Raw genomic sequence first — 22,493 nt, 5'->3', positions numbered from 1 at the left:
CTGAGAAACGACATTGGTGTGATCTTTTGAGCAGAGTGGTAGTGACTCAGAGGCATGGCTGCCATCCTCATTTGGGACCATAAACCTGCAGACTATTGTATATGTATTATACAGAGCTTTCAGAAAGTGTTCCGAATTCTCGACTTTTTCCACATTTTGTTATGTTACTTCCTTATTCTGAAATGTATTTCCTCATCAGCAGGTTTTTAGATTTTTAAGCAAATGTATTAAAAATAACAAACATGCCGTCTTTACATAAGTAGTCAGACCCTTTGCTATGAGACTTGAAATTGAGCTCAGGTGCATCCTGTTTTCATTGATCATCCTTGAGATGTTTCTACAACTTGATTGGAGTCCACCTGTGGTAAATTCAATTGATTGGACATGATTTGGAAAGGCACACACCTGTCTATGTAAGGTCCCACAGTTGACAGTGCATGTCAGATTTAAACAAACATGTCTGCAGCTTTGAAGATCCCCAAGAACACAGTGGTGTTTGGAACCAACAAGACTTTTCCTAGACCTGGCCGCCCGGCCAAACTGAGCAATCCGGGGAGAAGGGCCTTGGTCAGGGAGATGACCAAGAACCCGATGGTCACTCTGACAGAGCTCTAGTGTTCCTCTGTAGAGATGGGAGAACCTTCCAGAAGGACAACCATCTCTGCAGCACTCCACCAATCAGGCCTTTATGGTAGAGTGGCCAGACAGAAGCCACTCCTCAGTAAAAGGCCCATGACAGCCCGCTTGGAGTTTGCCAAAAGGCACCAAAAGACTGAAGCATGCTGGTGGCAGCATCATGTTGTGGGGATGTTTTTCAGCAGCAGGGACTGGGAGACTAGTCAGGATAGAGGAAAAGATGAACGGAGCAGTACAGAGAGATCCTTGATGAAAACCTGCTCCAGAGCGCTCAGGACCTCAGCCTGGGCCGAAGGTTCTCCTTCCAACAGGACAATGACCCTAAGCACACAGCCAAGACAACGCAGGAGTGGCTTTGGGACAAGTCTCTGAATGTCCTTGAGTGGCCCAGCCAGAGCCCGGACTTGATCCCGATCGAACATCTCTGAAGAGACCTGAAAATAGCTGTGCAGCGACGATCCCCATCCACCCCGACAGAGCTTGAGAGGATCTGCTGAGAAGAATGGGAGAAACTCCCCAAATACAGGTGTGCCAAGCTTGTAGCGTCATACCCAAGAAGGCTCAATGCTGTAATCGCTGCCAAAGGAGCTTCAACAAAGTACTGAGTGTAGGGTCTGAATACTTATATAGATGTCTAAACTGTTTTTTTCTTTGTCATTGTGTGTAGATTGATGGGAGAAAACTATTTATACATTTTAGAATAAGGCTGTAACATAAAAAGTCAAGGGGTCTGAATACTTTCTGAAGACACTGAACCTGTTAGAGCCCTTCATAAACCAGGTTAGTCCCCCTCATTACAGTTGGTAGCAGAGTTCTGTGGGCTGGAGCGTAATTACAGGACACTGATTACACAGATGGAGCAGTATTTCTCTGGAAGGAGTCGGTCGGACTCTGTTTGCCGACATCAACAAAAGTCCCTCAGTATGTCTGCTGCTCTCAGAGACTCAGCCATGACTGCGAGCACCAGCAGAGATGGCAATAAAGATCTAGTAAAATCAGTCTAATCTAATGTTACATTAATACTGTTCACAGCCAGGCGCTGAAATTATAATGCTTTAGGGGAAGACCTGTTCACCATCAAGTAAGCTCCAGAAGGGATACAGTGCAAGCTGTAAGAATAAAGCCTGGTCCTGCAGACACTAGGTCTCAGTGTGGGTCCACTAGGATCTCGCAGGCAGCACCATCCACCCTGCTCCCTCTAAGAGCACTGATAACAGGATGGATACATTACAGCTGAATCCCCTACTCTCTTCTCCTCCTTCACCCTCAACTTCTCCTTCCCTCTCTCTGCCTCAACATACACCATATCCTCACTGGTCTCCCTGGCTGCTTCATAAGAACACCAGAATAACATCCTCACTATTTCAGTTATGAGAATAGGCCACTGGGACAATGTGGGCTTGCTGTTTAGCCACTATGCAAAGACGTGAGAAAGCAGCAGCAGGATCTGTACTAAACACACGCTCTGGTCACACTGGTATGTGAGGTGGTGTGAGAGGAAGGAACAAGCAGAGACAGATCACAGGGCAATGCCCTTTATCTCTGATACTGTGTGTGTGAGGGCACACACAGACAAGCCTGGACAGGAACTGTTGAGTAATTACACATCTTGAATCTTCTCTTTGTGTCCGACTGGGATCAAACGCCTTCCGTAAAGTGTTTCTGTATTGGTCTGTATTCATATTTTGACTGCTCTGGGGTTATTATTATTGCTTGAATAACCTTATTTACTATTATGTATTAAGTTATTTTTCATTCTTTATGCGCTGAACACTGGAAGAATTATCACTGTGAATTATTGTAATGTTTGTTTGTCAGTTAATCCCGTAAAGGATGGGTTGCTAACTGGCAATTTGACACGGAAATGCAATTAATTCATGCGTGCATTTGTGTGAGAGAGTGGATATGTGTCCACTGCAGAGATATGTATTCGACATTTATGTATTCCTGTTGGTTGGATGAATTTACTTGGTCATGCTTACAGAGAGGGGGAGCTTGTGAATGTCAATTCTTCCCATGTAATGTGCTGTTTTCTATTGTCAGAAAATAAACTAGCGATCAACTGGGACCGCTGGTTAGCATTCTTCTATATTACACAACGCAAGGGAGAGTAAAGATCACATCTGTTACAAGAGCAAGAAGAAGAGATTTAGCTTGGCCCATAGGCAACACTCTACTAAAACTCTGCTTTACTCCACTGTTCTGTGTTCTGTCATTGGCCCTAGGATGAAATAAGCATTTGTCTGTTCCAGATATATCCCTGGCTGCCCTGCCTGCCACCATAAACTAGCATGACTCTTTCAATCTGTCGACCGCTCTGAAATCAAAACAGATTTGCCAATAGCTGCAAACCACCATTGAATCCCAAGTCCAAGACCTCTTTAGCATCACAGCAAACGTTTCCTCATTAGATTGTTTACATTCTCTCGCTCTCTCTGCATGCGTGTCCATGCCATTAAACACACGTAGAAACCCCCAAATGACATAAGCTCCCTCCACTTCCTCCCCTCATTGGATTAATATCATCACAGTTTGATTTCCTGCATGGAGATATGATGTAGGATGTTTAATGTGGTCCTGGGTTCCCCTCAGGTCACACTGCCCTCTGTGTGCTCCTCCATGCCTGTAGAAGTGAGAGGAGTGGTCAGTACTCCTGTGTATAGCTCCTGGGCCCGGGGTGTGAGCTGCACTGTTTTATCAGCAGGGTGGCTTTGCCAAACTGCTGCCATTGTTCACAGCTCTGGCCTAATCTGATCTCCTCTAGTGTTGTCTTTTCCCCCTGCAACACAATCATTCTGAAACTCCTTTAAATGTGTGTGTGTTCTGTGTCAGAGAGAGCTAGAGGGAGGGGAGGTTGGAGAGAAAGTTTAAGTAGCCGCCAGGCTGCGTTCTGTCTGTTGACTTTATAATGGAGCAGAACAGCTCACTTAGATAACCTCTGGAAACATTTTAAAACATGTCTTACTGTGAGTGTATATCTGTTCCACACTCCCAGACTGCTTCCATCACGTGGACTGGGATATGTTTCGTATTGCGTCAGACAACAACATTGACGAATACGCTGATTCGGTGTGCGAGTTCATTAGAACGTGCGTTGGAGATGTCGTTCCCATAGCAACGATTAAAACATTCCCAAACCAGAAACCGTGGATTGATGGCAGCATTCGCATGAAACTGAAAGCGTGAACCACTGCTTTTAATCAGGGCAAGGCGACCAGAAATATGACCGAATACAAACAGTGTAGCTATTCCCTCTGCAAGGCAATCAAACAAGCTAAGCGTCAGTATAGAGACAAAGTAGAATCTCAATTCAACGGCTCAGACACGAGGTATGTGGCAGGGTCTACAGTCAATCACGGATTACAAAATGAAAACCAGCCCCGTCACGAATCAAGATGTCTTGCTCCCAGGCAGACTAAATAACTTTTTTGCCTGCTTTGAGGACAATACAGTGCCACTGACACGGCCTGCAACCAAAACATGCGGCCTCTCCTTCACTGCAGCCGAGGTGAGTAAAACATTTAAACGTGTTAACCCTCGTAAGGCTGCAGGCCCAGAAGACATCCCCAGCCGCGCCCTCAGAGCATGCGCAGACCAGCTGGCTGGTGTGTTTACGGACATATTCAATCAATCCCTATCCCAGTCTGCTGTTCCCACATGCTTCAAGAGGGCCACCATTGTTCCTGTTCCCAAGAAAGCTAAGGTAACTGAGCTAAACGACTACCGCCCCGTAGCACTCACTTCCGTCATCATGAAGTGCTTTGAGAGACTAGTCAAGGACCATATCACCTCCACCCTACCTGACACCCTTGACCCACTCCAATTTGCTTACCGCCCAAATAGGTCCACAGACGATGCAATCTCAACCACACTGCACACTGCCCTAACCCATCTGGACAAGAGGAATACCTATGTGAGAATGCTGTTCACCGACTACAGCTCGGCATTTAACACCATAGTACCCTCCAAGCTCGTCATCAAGCTCGAGACCCTGGGTCTCGACCCCGCCCTGTGCAACTGGGTACTGGACTTCCTGATGGGCCGCCCCCAGGTGGTGAGGGTAGGCAACAACATCTCCACCCCGCTGATCCTCAACACTGGGGCCCCACAAGGGTGCGTTCTGAGCCCTCTCCTGTACTCCCTGTTCACCCACGACTGCGTGGCCACGCACGCCTCCAACTCAATCATCAAGTTTGAGGACGACACTACAGTGGCTTGATTACCAACAACGACGAGACGGCCTACAGGGAGGAGGTGAGGGCCCTCGGAGTGTGGTGTCAGGAAAATAACCTCACACTCAACAAAACTAAGGAGATGATTGTGGACTTCAGGAAACAGCAGAGGGAGCACCCCCCTATCCACATCGACGGGACAGTAGTGGAGAGGGTAGCAAGTTTTAAGTTCCTCGGCATACACATCAGAGACAAACTGAATTGGTCCACCCACACAGACAGCATCGTGAAGAAGGCGCAGCAGCGCCTCTTCAACCTCAGGAGGCTGAAGAAATTCGGCTTGTCACCAAAAGCACTCACAAACTTCTACAGATGCACAATCGAGAGCATCCTGGCGGGCTGTATCACCGCCTGGTACGGCAACTGCTCCGCCCACAACCGTAAGGCTCTCAAGAGGGTAGTGAGGTCTGCACAACGCATCACCGGGGGCAAACTACCTGCCCTCCAGGACACCTACACCACCCAATGTCACAGGAAGGCCATAAAGATCATCAAGGACAACAACCACCCGAGCCACTGCCTGTTCACCCCGCTATCATCCAGAAGGCGAGGTCAGTACAGGTGCATCAAAGCTGGGACCGAGAGACTGAAAAACAGCTTCTATCTCAAGGCCATCAGACTGTTAAACAGCCACCACTAACATTGAGTGGCTGCTGCCAACACACTGACTCAACTCCAGCCACTTTAATAATGGGAATTGATGGGAAATGATGTAAAATATATCACTAGCCACTTTAAACAATGCTACCTAATATAATGTTTACATACCCTACATTATTCATCTCATATGTATACGTATATACTGTACTCTATCATCTACTGCATCTTTATGTAATACATGTATCACTAGCCACTTTAACTATGCCACTTTGTTTACATACTCATCTCATATGTATATACTGTACTCGATACCATCTACTGCATCTTGCCTATGCCGCTCTGTACCATCACTCATTCATATATCTTTATGTACATATTCTTTATCCCCTTACACTTGTGTGTATAAGACAGTAGTTTTGGAATTGTTAGTTAGATTACTTGTTGGTTATTACTGCATTGTCGGAACTAGAAGCACAAGCATTTCGCTACACTCGCATTAACATCTGCTAACCATGTGTATGTGACAAATAAAATGTGATTTGATTTGTTCTTTCCCCTCTACTGTCTTGGTGGGCCCCTGATGTTGATGAACCTGTCAGAAACCTAACAGAGGAGTTAGTAATGTGCTCTCTCTCCTCCTTCCCCTCAACCCTCTCTGAGGGAGCATTTTAATGTATCCGGTAGAATAACTTTAGCCCCACCCGTAACCCTAACCTTAATGAAACTGTGCCACCTACACCTCTGCTCTGAGAAGTCTTTTGATCAGCTAAAACCCTTCGCTAGTGTCTAGTATGACTATTATAACTGTTTTCTAATGACTTTTCCTGGTCAGGTCACATGGTCAGGAAAAATCCAGGGCACCAAGTATTATGGGGGCCACTCATCATACCTTTCCTTCCAGCTCATGTTAACCAGAAGAATCCCTTTCCTGAATTGTCACTTTCTTCTGTTTAAAAGATTATAGTATAGGACACTGTAGCTGTGGGGCTGTGTGTTTCCCTCCTTGTGCTAAACACCTACTGGTTATGCACCCCTGCCAAATGACCTAATCATTATAAATATTCCCCTGAGGCTGCAATACATCGATTTAAGGGCACAACATTTTACTTTGGTTGAAATTAAATATGGGATTTTCTATGTGTAAATGACTTGCTACATCCAAACATTATGTTGGCCTTCCAAAAGGAACCAAAGCTCCCCTTGCACTGTGAATTAAGGTCCTCCCTGGATAGTTTTCAATTTCATGGTTGTAGAGTAAGATGTGCACATATGGAGAGGAAAAGAAGCCCCAAACCATCCGCATGCATGAGCACATCTTTTCACTACGTTCTTTTTCTGTTCGCCTTGACTCACATGGAAGCTATTTTAAACTCTTAATTAAGGTTGTTGAAATATCTTCCTAGGCCAGATGCCGATAAGAAAGCACTCTGCTTTATTAATATTAATCTCAAGTAGTAAGCTTCCTCTACATTCCCTCCTTCATTCAGATGATGTTATTCTTTATCAGCCTTGCATACCACCTTCAAGGCTTTTCACTCTCTCTGTGTTCCACATGAGATTTAAAGGCTATAGCCCAAAGCAGAGTCTTTTGTGGAGCCGGTGGAGTGATGTCATTTCCTGTCCCAACCCCCCTCCCCCATGTCTGACTTCCTCTTTCGGCTGGCTGCAGTAACGAGAAGTAGATGCTTATCCTTTGTTCCGCTGGCTCAGGAAACCAGCACACCCATCCTGTGTCTGTTGGCTGAGCCATGCAGAGCTACAGGCTGGCTCTGACTGACAGACACAACTACAATTAAAAGGAGAAAGAGTGTTTTAAGTGCCATTAGCTTTTTAGCACTCACATAAAACACCCAATGACTCAGTCTATCCAGTCTGAAACAGCTGTCTGGCTTCTGTCTGTTTTAGTTGTTTCTATTCTCCCATCTTTGGAGTAGACTCACATTTGACATGTCAACCCCAAACATCTCTTCCTCTTTGTCAGCGTTGTCACTGCCCGTCTGCCTCGTTTCCAGTGGTGATATGTGTGTGTATTACTTAGGGTCAATGGCCGGACCACAGCTGGATAAACCTCCTAGATGTGCTTTGCTAAACTCTTGACCCTGAGGGCACACAGAACTCTCCTGTCCCCTGGCCTTTTGCACTAATTGTTTTTCACTGCCTCCATGCGCTCGCTCATGATTCATGAACTATGTCATATATAGCCAGGGCTGTGGGCAGTACTGTATGTATAGGGTTCTCCAGTCATTTTGTGTATAGAACCTAACATGAAGTTGACTCCTATTTGACAAGTGAGAAGTCTACTAACAAATCCTCTTTTGCCCATAATTGAGACCTTAGTCTTTAGTTAGTTCCTTTAATGAGAACTCCCCCCAGGCTATTGATGATTTAGGAAAGAATGTGGGGACCCTAAGAGTTTTGTCCTTGGGTTTGCTCTTTTGTTTTCCACCCCATAAAAGCAGCTCTTAAAACGGTGGGGAGCCTGTAGGGAGCTGTGTGGGAGGCCCCATGCTGGGCCTGCTCCCCCATTTGGCCCAGCCCAGAGTGTGTAGTGTGTGTTTGGGAGGGTCGGATGGCAGTCTGACAGTGACTGATCCAGACAGTCAAAACTCCTCCACACATTGCATGGTCAGTATTGGCCTGAGTTCTGGACATCTGGAGATGCAACAGAAAAGTCTATCTGAGTCTGAAGCATGTGATGCCTAGTGTAACACACACACACACTTTTGTTGGATGATGTTGAGTTGGTTAGAGAGACATTTTTAAGGAGAAGCAGTGCTGATAATTGTGTGTTATTACCTGAGTTTTGGCGGTGAAGAGAGAGGTAGAAAAGGCTGAATCTGTGTCTGAATAGCAGCGTTATCTACACGGATTATGTGTCGTCCTAGGAAGGCTTTAATTAGACGAGCTGGCAGGCAGGGGGCTACAGGTACTCTGCCAACCCAGCTGTGTGTGTGCCTGTCCCCCGCTAGCGCCACCCAGAGGTGTGTAAGGGCCACCCAGAGGTGTGTAAGGGCCACCCAGAGGTGTGTAAGGGCCACACAGACAAACCCCTTTTCTGTGTGCTCCGGTTTATCGGTAATGTCTCCTCTTTGATCTCAGCCTCAAATGGACACACACAGAAACCTTCCAACCCAGGCTGGGCCCCTGTCCTATAGGCCCCAGGTTGAAACCTAACCCACTTTCTTCTCATTTGCCATGGATAGGAGGTGAAGGGGTCAGAACTGCGATGGGAAATCCACTGGAGATTGACACGGACTCTGAGCACAGATCACTACTAGTACACACTCCCTCCAAAACAGTTGAGAGCTACTGAAATGTGATCCACTACATGTCATGAACACTATGCGTCATCCTTTAAAGTAGCTGAGCTCTTTGAATCTGGACTTTGCACTTGCTTTTCTTCTTTAATCTAGATGTTGGCGTTTCAGGATTACAACCAACCATGAAATGTCTTTCTCTCACTTACTCGTTATACTGCAGGAGTTGACTAACATCGTTGAGTAACATCTTGAAAGCCTCCCCCTTTTTCCTCCAAACATAACGATGGATATTATGGCCAAACGGTTCTATTTTTGTTTCATCAGACAAGAGGACATTTCTCCAAAAAGTACGATCTTTGTCCCCATGTGCAGAAGCAAACCATAGTCTGGCTTTTTTATGGCAGTTTTGGAGCAGTGGCTTCTTCCTTGCTGAGCGGCCTTTCAGGTTATGTCGATATAGGACTCGTTTTACTGTGGCTATAGATACTTTTGTACCTGTTTCATCCAGCATCTTCACAAGGTCCTTTATTGTTGTTCTGGGATGGATTTACACTTTTTGCACCAAAGTATGTTCATCTCTAGGAGACAGAACGCGTCTCCTTCCTGAGCGGTATGACGGCTGCGTGGTCCCATGGTGTTTATGCTTGCCTACTATTGTTTGTACAGATGAACGTGGTACCTTCAGGCATTTGGAAATTGCCCCCAAGGATGAAACAGACTTGTGGAGGTCTCACATTTTTTATCTGAGGTCTTGGCTGATTCCTTTTGATTTTCCCATTATCTCGACCAAAGAGGCAGTGAGTTTGAAGGTAGGCCTTGAAATACAGCCACAGGTACACCTCCAATTTACTCAAATGATGTCAATTAGCCTATCAGAAGCATCTAAAGCAGTGACCTAATTGTATGGAATTTTCCAAGTTGTTTAAAGGCACAGTCAACTTAGTGTATGTAAACTTCTGGCCCACTGGAATTGTGATGCAGCGAATTATAAGTGGCAGCATCATGTTGTGGGGTTGCTTTGCTGCAGGAGGGACTGGTGCACTAAACAAAATAGATGGCATCATGAGGTGGGAAAATGATGTGGATATATTGAAGCAACATCCCAAGACATCAGTCAGGAAGTTAAAGCTTGGTCGCAAATGGGTCTTCCAAATGGACAATGACCCCAAGCATACTTCCAAAGTCGTGGCAAAATGGCTTAAGGACAATAAAGTCATGGTATTGTAGTGGCCATCACAAAGCCCTGACCTCAATCCCATAGAAAATTTGTGGGCAGAACTGAAAAAGCGTGTGCGAGCAAGGAGGCTTACAAACCTGACTCAGTTACACCAGCTCTGTCAGGGGTAATGGGCCAAAATTCACCCAACTTATTGTGGGAAGCTTGTGGAAGGCAAATGCTACCAAATACTAATTGAGTTTATGTAAACTTCTGTCCCACTGGGAATGTGATGAATGAAATAAAATCTGTATTCTTTTTTCTCTCTTCTGTTATTCTGACATTTCACATTCTTAAAATAAAGTGGTGATCGTAACTGACCTAAAACAGTAAATTAATACTAGGATTAAATATCAGAAATTGTGAATAAATGAGTTTAAATGTATTTGGCTAATGTGTATGTAAACTTCTGACTTCGACTGTATATTTCCATGTTAAAATGTTATGCAATGCATTTTCTCCCTTGTTTTTTATGGTAGCTATCTCTGGTAGGTACATTATTATCAAATAGCCACAGTCGCCTACTTGGCCATTGTTGAAAGTTGTGAAAAGCTGTGCAACTTTCGGGGGGCATTTACTGTGAACACACCGCTTTAAGTTACAGATTTTTTTCACAACTTTCAACATTTTTTGAGGGAACATTGTTAACAACTCAGTTTTGAGCCATGCCAGGCAGGCCGTGTGTGTGTGTGTGTGTGTGTGTGTGTGTGTGTGTGTTTACACACACAGATCTTTTTCAGAGCTGATCTGATTGGTCAATTAGTGAAAAAAATATCAGAATTGGGCTTTTAAGTGCCATCATACTCATTCACCACTCTCCTCTCTGCTCGCTTATTCTAACCCAGCCAGCATATACATCATCGTCCCCCAGGCTTCTCCAGACTAGTTACCCCCATTGAGCAGACTTTAAAGTATGACGTCTCTCTACCCATAGCTCTGTCTCTACTTGTTCTAAGGAGATGTTACTAAACGACGGGTCATCACTTGGAACTAACATTTTTAGACAGGTCAACATTCATTCATTTACCAGGACGTGTACCGCGAGCATGCGCTGACCAACTAGCAAGTGTCTTCACTGACATGTTCAACCTCTCCCTGTCCGTCTGTAATAACAATATGTTTTAAGCAGACCACCATAATGCCTGTGCCCAAGAACACTAAGGTAACCTGCCTAAATGACTACCGACCCATAGCACTCACGTCTGTAGCCATGAAATGCTTTGAAAAGCTGGTCATGGCTCACATCAACACCATCATCCCAGAAACCCTAGACTCACTCCAATTTGCATACCGCCCCAACAGATCCACAGATGATGCCGTCTCTATTGCACTCAGCACTGCCCTTTCTCACTTGGACAAAACGAACACCTATGTGAGAATGCTGTTCATTGACTACAGCTCAGCGTTCAACACCATAGTTCCCTCCTAGCTCAGGACCCCTGGACTGAACACCTCCCTCTGTAACTGGGATGCCCCCAGGTGGTGGGGGTAGACAACAACACATCCACCACCCTGACCCTCAACACAGGGGCCCCTCAGGGACATGCTTAGTCTGCTCCTGTACTCAATGTTCACCCACCACTGCGTGGCCGCGTACGACTCCAACACCATCATTAATGACGACATGATGTTGGTAGGTCTGATTTACTGATGACGATGAGACACTCTATTAGGAGGAGGTCAGTGACCTGGCAGTGTAGTGCCAGAACAACCTCTCCCTCAATGTCAGCAAGACGAAGGAGCTGATGGAGGACTCCAGAAAACGGAGAGCCAAGCACACCCCCATTCCCACTGTAATGGAGAGGGTCGAGAGTGTTAATTACCTCTTTGTCCACATCACTAAGGAATGAACGTGGTCCACACACACCAACACTGTCGTGAAAAAGGCACAACAACGCCTCTTCCAGTACATCACTGGGGCCGAGCCTTAAGACTGCTAAATAGCTGCCCCGACGATCTGCTTTTACCATTTTTGCACTAAGACTCACCACATACGCTGCTGCTACTGTTTATTATCTATCCCGTTGCCTAGTCACTTTACCCCTACCAATATGTACATATCTACCTCAATTACATTGTTTCACGGCACATTGACTCTGTACTGGTACCCTGTGTATATAGCTAAGTTATCATTACTCATTGTCTATACTGAACCAAAATATAAACGGAACATGTAAAGTGTTGGTTTCATGAGCTGAAATAAAAAGTCCCAGAAATGTTCCTTATGCACAAAAACGTTTTTTCTCATATTTTGTGCACAAATTGGTTTACAGCCCTGTTAGTGAGCATTTCTCCTTTGTCAAGGTAATCCATCCGACCTGACAGATGTGGCATATCAAGAAGCTCATTAAACATCATGATTATTGCACAGATGCACTTTGTGCTGGGGACAATTAAAGGTCACTCTAAAATGTACAGTTTTGTCATACAACACAATGCCACAGATGTCTCCAGTTTTGTGAGCGTGCAGTTGGCATGCTGTTGCAAGATAACTAAATGTTAATTTCTTTACCATAAGCCGCCTCGCCTCCAACGTTGTTTTAGAGAATTTGACAGTACGTCCAACCGGCCTCACAACCGCAGACCACATGTAACCACACCAGTCCAGGACCTCCACATCCGGTTTCTTCAGCTGTGGAATTGTCTGAGACCAGCCACCTGGAACACTGAGGAGTATTTCTGTCTGTAATAAAGCCCTTTAGTGGGGAAAAAGTCATTCTGATTGGCTGTACCCTCCCAGGCCCACCCATGGCTCTGCACCCCTGCCCAGTCATGTGTAATCCATAGATTAGAGCCTAATTTGTTTTTATTTTTAATTGCTTGATTTCCTTATATAAACTGTATTGGCCCTCAAACCATCACGGACACCTAATAATCCCCAGTCAAATCATTTAGATTTTGGCGTTTATATTTTTGTTCAGTATATTTATTCCTTTTTCTCTCTGCATTGTTGGGAGGGCCTGTAAGTAAGCATTTCACTATTAGTCTGCACCTGTTGTTTACGATGCATGTGACCAAATAAAATTAGATTTGATGATTTGATCAGTTCTCTGTTTGACAAGTAGTATGGAGCTGTGGCTCAGGCTATTGTTTCTTCATCCTATATAATGTACTGTATTCTCAGAGAACTGATTCATTGAAGTTGATGGGCCAGCAGCATACCACCCTGCATACCACTGCTGGCCTGCTTCTGAAGCTAAGCAGGGTTGGTCCTGGTCATTTCCTGGATGGGAGACCAGATGCTGCTGGAAGTGGTGTTGGAGGGCTAGTAGGAAGCACTCTTTCCTCTGGTCTAAAAAAATATCCCAATGCCCCAGGGCAGTGATTGGGGACACTGCCCTGTGTAGGGTGCCGTCTTTCGGATGGAAGTTAAACAGGTGTCCTGACTCTCTGAGGTCATTAAAGATCCAATGGCACTTATTGTAAGAGTAGGGATGTTAACCCCGGTGTCCTGGCTAAATTCCCAATCTGGCCCTCAAACCATCACGGTCACCTAATAATCCCCTCATTAATCCCCCTCCTCTCCCCTTTAACTATTCCCCAGGTCGTTGCTGAAAATGAGAACGTGTTCTCAGTCAACTTACCTGGTAAAATAACAGATGAATAATGGGTTTTTGTCCTGTTCTACATTCTGATTTTACCAGGTTCTGACCACTAGATGGTGCTGTTCCTGCTGTTAGGTGATCATTTTTTTAAAGAATCCCCCCAATTGTTAAAGGGATAATTACACAATTATATATTAGTTTTCTTACCCTGTAAGCAGTCTATGGCCCAGGTATTACAGAAACCCATGCTTTGGTTTTGTTTACCTGGCCACTGTTTCAAATACTAACTTGTTTGCATTTGTCACAAATCCAATACAAGTCAATGGAACCTATACTAGCATTTTTCACACATTATGTCCAATTCATCCTAAAGAAACTAAAATGTATTGTTTAACTCAATGATGTTACTTATAGATAATTTGCTAATATAGGTACCATTGTCTTGCATTGGATTTGTGCCACAAATGCAAAAAAGTTAGCATTTTGAAACAGTGGCCAAGTAAAAACAAATATAAAATAAGCATGGGTTTCTGATACTTGGTCCATAGACTGCTTACAGGGTAAGAAAACCAATATGTAAATTGGGAGGACAATCCCTTTAACAAAAATCACCTAATAGCAGGTACAGCACAATCTAGTGGACATAAACCCAACAACGTCAATGCCAAATGTATTTGAACAGGGGGGAAAAACATCACCAAATACATAGGATGAAGAAACAATACTCCAAGCCACAGTTTCATACTACTTGTCAGACATAGAGAAGTTATACAATGTAGTTGTTGTTGGGGTGGGATTGGCGTGGGGTGTGGGGGTTCTGTGGATGGCTTTTGACCATTTCTTTGGATTCCTCATGTCTTACTCATTGTTAGAAAAAGGTTTGGTCCAAATAATATAATTATTGAATATTATATGAACCCTATAAATTTAAAATGGACAATTTGAGTGCAAGCAATTAACTTAATTTCTCAGAGATCAAATTATATCCCCCCCCCCCCCCCCCCAAATGTATTCTGAATACTTATCTTATGTTTCTAACTACAGAAACAATTTCAGAACAATCTGGTGGCTGTCATGGCTTGTTGAAATTAAATTGAATGACTCTGTGGTCACCTCTTTGGCCTCCTTTCCTTCCAGTTCTCTGCTGCTAGTGACTGGAACGAATCGCAAAAATCGCTGAAGCTGGAGACTTATATTTCCCTCACTAACTTTAAACATCAGCTATCTGAGCAGCTAACCAATCGCTGCAGCTATACATAGTCCATCTGTAAATTGCCCACCCAATCTACCTACCTCATCCCCATATTGTTTTTATTTACTTTTCTGCTCTTCTGCACACAATATCTCTACTTGCACATCATCAGCTGCTCATTTATCACTCCAGTGTTAATCTGCTAAATTGTAATTACTTTGCTACTATGGCCTATTTATTGCCTACCTCCTCACGCCATTTACACACACTGAATATAGACTTTTTTTCTATTGTGTTATTGACTGTACGCTTGTTTATTCCATGTGTAACTCTGTGTTGTTTGTCACACTGCTTTGCTTTATCTTGGCCATGTCGCAGTTGTAAATGAAAATTTGTTCTCAACTAGCTTACCTGGTTAAATGAAGGTGAAAAAAAAAATGTTTTTCAATTAACCAGCACCAGCCTTGGCTCACATTGAGACGAGAGAGAGGCAGCTTTTGCGAATGGAAGAGAGAAAGGAGGGGAGAGGAGGGATCAAGGGGGCAAGTGTTGGAGCGGGGTAGGGTGCAGCTGAGCTTCTGGGTCAGGCAGGCACACAGCACCGTGGGCTTTATTGTGATTTGTAATCATGTGGTTTTACTGTTTGCTGCTCTCCCACACTGGGGCTATTTTTAGCAGGAGGATACTGGGAAACCCAAAGAAGGGGGGGGGGGACTGAGAGAAAGGAGGAGGGAGGTGGCTTTAACTCTCCCAGGCAGCTTCACCCTTAGAGAGAACACTACAGAGCCTTTTTTTGAATTCCAAATAGACCTCTAGCCTGTTGTGTAGAGGCCGGTGTATCCCAACTACCTTATCAGGGGGCAAGGTGGAACTATGTATTGATATGTTGCTGATATTACCTATCCAACCTCTTTCATGAAGTACCTAGGGTTAGTGGGTAAGGTTAGGGGTACATTTGGAATTCAGCATCTGAGTGTGTGAGTGAAGGGACATGGGGTACCAAGGTTTAGTTTAGAAGACAGAATAGATTTGTCACCCACTGGTTGTGATGAAGTCAGATATGAAGGTTATGAATTATGTTGGCATTCAGTTAAATTGGTTCTCCTGTCCATAAGCACAGACACGTGCTGTATGACTTGTATGTTTTATTGAATGTGTGTACTGTAGAGCCGGACGGCCCCACTGAGTACTATAGATCTCCTGCTATGCTTGGTAAATCTGCTGCATTCTCCCCATCGGGACTGTAGGACTATGGCGCTGACACCTGATATCAACACAAATCATTAGCCAGCTTAATGACCACATTGCTTACTGTTTGTGTGTTTTGTTACAGGCTTAGTTTTTTTCTCTCCAAATATAGGATATATTTGTTGTCTTAAAGGGGGAAGGGGTTGCAGGTTATTTATTTATTTTTCATTTATTTTTTGAGGTTGGACTTTAGCACGTACAGCTCGTTAGCATGTAGAGCGCACCGACTGGTGTCACCTTGTTAGTCAGTATGTGTTACACCTGTGATGGTCCAGCTGGCACAGTGCTCCAGTTGTCTTGAGCGATGTGGAGGGTAACGCCTTGAGTTGGCTTTCCCTGTTTTCTGTTTTGCTCCACCTTTTTGTTTTGCTTCCTGTCTCTAAGTTTGGTGTTTTTCTTTTGGTTACTTCTTCTTGGGCAAATTTAGTTGGCGCTCATGGTGGGTGTCTTTCAGGTTCCAGTTGTTGTTGCTAGTGAACTTTCAGAGGACACCCCCATGAGTGTCTTTCAGAACCCCTCTTAATACCCCCCCCCCCCCCACATGTTTTGGTTGTTGGTCAGTGACTGTTAGTTCCCTCTTCTGTTTGAGTCACATTTTTGGTGTTCTTGGAATGTTTTCTGTTTATTTATTTGCATATCGACATGTATGTGTCTGAATAGATTTGTATTCATTTGCATGCATTTGTGTGTGGGTGCATGTGTGTGAGGCAGGACAGTGAACTGAGTGGGTCAGGTCTTGTGCTGTCTGTGAGTGTTTGTTTGACTGATGGAAGTGCACTGGCCAAAGGCTCTGGTTTCCTGGGTCCATGCTGACTGAGAAATGGCTCTTTCATTCTGTACTTCCTTAGGAGACCCACACAGGCATCGCCTTACCACCCTGCGAGAGAGCGACTGAGGGGTTGAGGGAGAGCAAGAAAGATGGGGAGGGAAAGAGGGGCCAAATCAATGTTCCCCAACTGCAAATAAACAGGAAATAGAGAGGGTGGAGGAAAGACTGGAGGGGAGTGGAGGAGGGGCCATATGGCTTGCGGAATGCTGGTTTCTTGTGGTGTGGTCTGTCTTTTTGTTGGTCTGTCTGTCAGTGCTGCCAGCTGTCTTGAGGCAAGTGGACAGCTGGTCTCCATGGACTTTTCCAAAGTACTGTCTCTGGCTTCAAGTCCACTCATGCCAGTCTAATTGTGGTCCGCTGGGCTTCATAGCCAAAATGTCCTCTATGTTCTGGATAGCTGCTCCATTTGTTCTGCTCTGGACTGGCTCTGTGGTCTGAAGTCCCACTGACCTCCATCATATATTCAACTGCAGTATTGTATCAGTCTGTGAGGCAGTGTTGTATCCTACAACAAAGCCATTCATTCAGCTAGTGAGTGCGTCAAAGGTAAACTGATAATCTGATGTGAATAGCCTCCATGTAAACGTCTGGATTCGATAATAAAGCGAAGTCCAGACAGATGCAGTAGTATGCATTGAGTGTAGTCTGTCTGCCAACCCCTGGCAGTTGTAGATGTTTGGTTTCCTGTTTTTCTTCAGTTCTGTGGTTGTAGTGCCTATCGTACCTGTTTTGAACTTTTCAGACAGTGATTGAAGTGCGTATGTTTTCTCTGTTCTACTAAACATTCCAACTTAATGCTGCGTGAGACCTTCTGCTAAACACACACACAGACACACAAATGTGCACCACTTCACAGCCGGTGATGTGGTTTATTTCTTTAGAGTAGATGATAGTACATTTTCTGAAGTGCTGATGTGCAGTTATCATTGATTCTATGTGATGGAGACACACAGCCGTGCAGTGTCAGACTCTGACCCCACCAGAACAGAACCCTGCGTTAGGCCAGACACACAGGATGACAAATTAACTGCTTTTTGCACTGGAGGTTGATTTAAAGACTGAGAAATGTACCATTGAGGCAATTGAGTTAAAGCTATACTAGAGTTAGGGAGTGCCTCTCCCTCCCTCTCTTCTTCACCTCCCCAATCATCATCTCCTCCCTTCCTCGTTTCCCCCAGCTTCTAAATACAGGCCGCCTCCTCCCTACAGCCGGAGTGTTTTGTTAACATTGTCACCATGCAATTACAACCCTGTGCATGCAGTTCCACCCAGGCAATGTGTAACCCTGATGTTTTTCAATGCTCCGTCTGCCTCAGAATTTCAGAAGATGAGATGAGCCACGTGGTGGTTTAGCAGCCAAGGCTAGGTGGTTGGGAATTGGACGTCCGAAGGCAAGGGGCTAGAGTCCTGTTTTAACTACCAAGGCTAGGGGGCTGTGGTGTTGGGCTGGATCCTACCTCTAAGGCTACAGTATATAGTGTTCACAACTGTTAATGATACAGGAGTGAAAGTAGAAAGAACTAATGTAGATTGCAGAGAAATTGAGGGAACTGGGAGAGAACGTGAGAGAGAGGAAAAAAAGACGAAGCGAGACAAGTATGACAGTGGTGTCTGACTGAGCCGTGGAGCAGGAAGAGCAGGGCTGAGCCGAGAGAGAGTGAGTGCCAAAGCAAAGTGAAGTGGATCATGTAAATATGTTTCCCAAGCCAATAAAACCCTTTGAATTGAATTGTAAGTTATCCCTTGACACCCTGCTGACGCTTGACCCATCGCTCACACTTGACTTAAACACTGACTAAACCCAAAGAAAGGGGAGGGAAATGAGCACACGGAGAGACTGAAGCCATTCTTATTAAACAATATTACTTCAAATGTTTGTTCAACTTAAAGTGGTTTGACACATTCCCTTTGATTGTACGTACCGCTGAGTTCACTTGATTCTGACGGGGAGCCACAATGATGCAACAGTATGGCATCCCACTGAGACCCAGTGTCTATTAGGAGTGATATTAATCAATAGGCTGAGCCTGGATGATGCCAGGTCTACACCACACATCTAGGGGTGGCAGTGGCACACTGATTTCATTTGGCAACGCAAATACAATTTATGTATTCATTCCAGTGTGCTCACTTTAGGCCTACCGCATTAACATTTCACCACCTTTTGACAGACATGACACTGTCAGTAGGGATCTAACTTGACATTAGTTTGTTGGCGGATCAAGCTGTCTGTGACCTTCTGAATGAAAGGAGAGGAGGAGGGAGAAAGGAGGAGGAAGGAAGGAAGAGAGCAGAGATTACTCCAATGCTTGGGACTCAGATGCTTACTTGACATTAAATGAGAGAGACAGACACACACACACACCAGACCAGAACAAGTGTGTGTCTGAGTCTGACAGAGAGATTATGTGCTGAGAACTGGAGTACGTTGTTGGAATATGTGTGCCTTGGCTCAATAGCTTCATGCACTGTTTTGTGTTTTACATGAAGTTTGTCAATCGAAACGGCGATCTCAACGTTGCCTTAGCATGTGTCATTTACGAAGGTGGGAGTGATAGATATAAGTTTGACTTCTTTTTCCCCATTTTTCCCAGGACAATTCTGTTGCGAGAGATCTGGAGTATAGATACTTACTGTATTTTAGACGTATATTCCCTTATTTATTTTGGTGAACATACTTCTCTACTCCCTTTCTGAGAGCTGTTTGTAACTAATGAATATTTTCTAAACTAATATGGGGTAAAAACCTTTTAAGAGCTCTCCATGGATGCTGTGAGGGGTTGCGGTTGTATCATAATGTAAGAGAAGGATATATGTTGCATGTGAAATCTCATTCTATCTGACCTGCTCTTGCTGTCTGTTGTGTCGGTGTTTAAGCAATGCCCAATTTAAAGTCCCACAGACGGACTGCTACTGCAGTGTACTCTGCTTCCTGTTGACTATGCCAGAAAAGGGAGGGGACGGTTGGAGAGTGTGTGTCTTAAAACTCCATATCACTCAGAACGACACAAGCTTGTCTTATAATTTCTTCTCCAATTCATCGGTCTCACACAAGCCTATTGTAAGCCAGCTCATTTATGAGAATGTCATATATTATTTTTATTTCACCTTTATTTAACCAGGTAGGCCAGTTGAGACCAAGTTTTCATTTACAACTGCGACCTGGCCAAGATAAAGCAAAGCAGTGCGACAAAAACAACAGCACAGGGTTACATATGGGATAAACAAACATACAGTCAATAACACAATAGAAAAAGTATATGTACAGTGTGTGAAAATGTAATAAGATTAGGGGGGTAAGGCAATAAATAGGCCACAGAGGCGAAATACTTACAATTTAGCATTAACACTGGAGTGATAGATGTGCAGATGATGATGTGCAAGTCGATATACTGGGGTGCAAAAGAGCAAAATAAATAAATAACAATATGGGGATGAGGTAGTTGGGTGTGCTATTTACAGATAGATGGGCTGTGTACAGGTACAGTATATTAGCTGTTCTGAAATTTCATTTGATATATTTCCATAAGTAAAATCTTTAGATTGATGTTGGCATGTGCTTTATGTCCAGGCTTCAGATACATTCTGAACTGTGCTCTATCCATGCATAGTTTCAAGATTTTGCCAAAAATGAATTTATTTTACTTCTGTGTTATTTCTTTTCCAACCTCCACTTCCCCTCAGCAGTGAGATACAGTGTGCCAGGCCAGCACTACAGACTGGTCTGTCTTCCTCTTGAAGAGACACAACACCAACTTTAGAGGATGTAGAACTACATAGACTAGAGCCTCTTATGACAAACTCTCAACTGACGTACAATTAAGCCTCTCGGATAAGTTTGTTTGGGGCCACTGAGGTGTTGTTCTGAAAAATAAAGTGGGCTGAGTGAGTGTTCTGTAGCAGAGCTGGCAGAACGTGTTGACTTCTTGAGTGTTGTAACTGTGTGTATAACAGTATCTTCATGTAAAACTAGAGACAATTGAGATGAGTACTTCACTTGTCTTTGTTCACTTTCCTATCTTCTCTCTCTTTAAGACTACTGTGCAGTTCACTCACTCCTTTGTCCTACACAGTATCAGGCCTATGGAACCTCTGGGCTGTGCAGCTCATTAGGAACACTGATGAACAGTATTGATAAGGCTGTCAGTTAAGGACAACAAAGATGTCTCTTATCACAGCCTTTCTCTTACATGTTCCCCTCCATGTGTCCAGAATGCTCATAGTACAGGTTGTCAAGGAAGAATACATCTGCTTTGTCCGCCCATCTGTTCTTCAATATTAGAGTGCTAGCTGACAGTGCCTGTGTGCAGTCTCCTGTTCAGTGGGGTGTTATTCTGGAGGTGTGGAAAGGCTTTGGCACCAATGGGTTTCACTCCATGTGGTTGCCATGGCATTTATCGCTGTGACTGATTTGTGTTTTGAAAGCAAACAGGTCTGTTTTGGCCCTCACCAGCTGAAGGGTAAGAAGGTGACAGTGGGACAGTTGTTTCATGAAGATGTCTGTCTGTCTCTGTCTGTCAAATCTAATTGTATTTGTCACATGCTTGGTAAACAACAGGTGTAGACTAACAGTGAATTGTTACTTATGACTCTTCCCAACAATGCAGAGAGAAAAATATATAAATAATAGAAAGATAATAGCACAAGGAATAAATAGACAATGAGTAATGATACTGAGTCGATATGCAGGGGTATGAGGTAATTGAGGTAGATATGTACATATAGGTAGGAGTAAAGTGACTAGGAGGAAGTGACACTACAGTAGACTTGATTACCAACAACGACGAGACGGCCTACAGGGAGGAGGTGAGGGCCCTCGGAGTGTGGTGTCAGGAAAATAACCTCATACTCAACGTCAACAAAACTAAGGAGATGATTGTGGACTTCAGGAAACAGCAGAGGGGGCAGCCCCCTATCCACATCAACGGGACAGTAGTAGAGAGGGTAGTAAGTTTTAAGTTCCTCTGCGTACACATCTTGGACAAACTGAATTGGTCCACCCACACAGACAGCATGTCGAAGAAGGCGCAACAGCACCTCTTCAACCTCAGGAGGCTGAAGAAATTTGGCTTGTCACCAAAAGCGCTCACAAACTTCTACAGATGCACAGTCGAGTGCATCCTGTCGGGCTGTATCACAGCCTGGTACGGCAACTGCTCTGCCCACAACCGTAAGGCTCTCCAGAGGGTAGTGAGGTCTGCACAACGCATCACCGGGGGCAAACTACCTGCCCTCCAGGACACCTACACCACCCAATGTCACAGGAAGGTCATAAAGATCATCAAGGACAACAACCACCCGAGCCACTGCCTGTTCACCCCGCTATCATCCAGAAGGCAAGGTCAGTACAGGTGCATCAAAGCAGGGACCGAGAGTAACTTGAATAACTACCTCATCTCTGTACCCACACATACAATTATCTGTAAAGTCCCTCAGTGGAGCAGTGAATTTTAAAAACAGATTCAACCACAAAAACCAAGGAGGTTTTCCAATGTTTTGCAAAGAAGGCCACCTATTGGTAGATGGGTAAAAAAAAACATTGAGTATCCCTTTGAGCATGGTGAAGTTATTAATTACACCTTGAATGGTGTATCAATGCACCCAGTCACTAAAAAGATACAGGCGTCCTTCCTTACTCTGTTGCCAAACAGGAAGGAAACCGCTCAGGGATTTCACTATGAGGCCAATGGTGACTTTTTAACAGTTAGAGTTTAATGGCTGGCATAGGAGAAAAC

At 44.4% G+C, this 22,493-nt stretch overlaps 1 protein-coding gene across 1 annotated transcript in view; it reads left to right on the top strand.

Moving 5' to 3' along the window:
* LOC109891172 (guanine nucleotide-binding protein G(i) subunit alpha-2-like) overlaps positions 1 to 22,493 on the top strand; it is an 89,152-nt gene that overhangs the window by 10,307 nt on the left and 56,352 nt on the right. The window lies entirely within an intron of this gene.

Source organism: Oncorhynchus kisutch, linkage group LG5 (assembly GCF_002021735.2).
Source record: "Oncorhynchus kisutch isolate 150728-3 linkage group LG5, Okis_V2, whole genome shotgun sequence".
NCBI lineage: Eukaryota > Metazoa > Chordata > Actinopteri > Salmoniformes > Salmonidae > Oncorhynchus > Oncorhynchus kisutch.
This window is presented reverse-complemented; position numbering and strand designations above follow the sequence as displayed.